This window comes from Poecilia formosa, unplaced genomic scaffold (genome assembly GCF_000485575.1).
Source record: "Poecilia formosa unplaced genomic scaffold, Poecilia_formosa-5.1.2 Scaffold134, whole genome shotgun sequence".
Taxonomy (NCBI): Eukaryota; Metazoa; Chordata; class Actinopteri; order Cyprinodontiformes; family Poeciliidae; genus Poecilia; species Poecilia formosa.
The window spans coordinates 1,405,605-1,406,430 of NW_006800073.1; positions in this window are offsets into that span (position 1 = coordinate 1,405,605).

Below are 826 nucleotides of genomic sequence, written 5' to 3' on the forward strand. Positions count from 1 at the left end.
CAATGGAGGCCTGGATTTGGAGCCACACACACAATTAGAGTGAAATGTTCCCTTTATTTTTTTGAGCAGTATACTTTTAGTGATAACTGATATCTGCACTGGACAACATTGTACATTTTAAAAAGGGAAAAATTCTGATTTTGAGAAGTTGAAAATTTGCTAGAAAAAACTCATCAATGTTTTTGGAAGAAAAAAAACTTGGAAATTCCTGGTTTTGAAAAGTTGAAAATTAACAAGGAAAAACTCAGAAAGTTTGAGACTAATCTCAGAAAATTTCTAGAAAATTTGTTTTCCAAATTTTTTTCTAGATTGTTTCTGAAATAATCTCAAAATTGAGTTTTTCTCTACAAAATTTTTTGACTTTTCTAGTTAAGAAATTTCCAATTTTTTTGAAAAAAAAAAATTTTTCCTAACATATTTTTACTTTTTTTTTTACTTGTTTTTCCTGCAAAATTTCTTAGATTAACTGTAAAAATTCAGATTTTTCTTGCAAATGTTTTACTTTTCAAACTCAGAAACGTCCAAGTTCTTTTCTAGAAAATGTGTTTTTTTTCTAGAAAATCTTTTTATTTATTTATTTATATTTTATCTCAGACATTTTGAGTTTTTTTGCAGAAATGCACTCCTTGTTTTTTCTGAAACGTCAACTGTCACTAAAATTATGTTGCGTATTTTTTGTATTGCAGAATTCATCTGGACTCTGCAAGCCACATGGCACCTGGTCAACACCCGGCTGGAAATGGATCAGGCATTTGACCAGCCTGTGTGCAAGAAGAAGAAGCTGTGGGAAGTGGTAGCAGACAAGGTAAACACCAAGCTGAGGGAG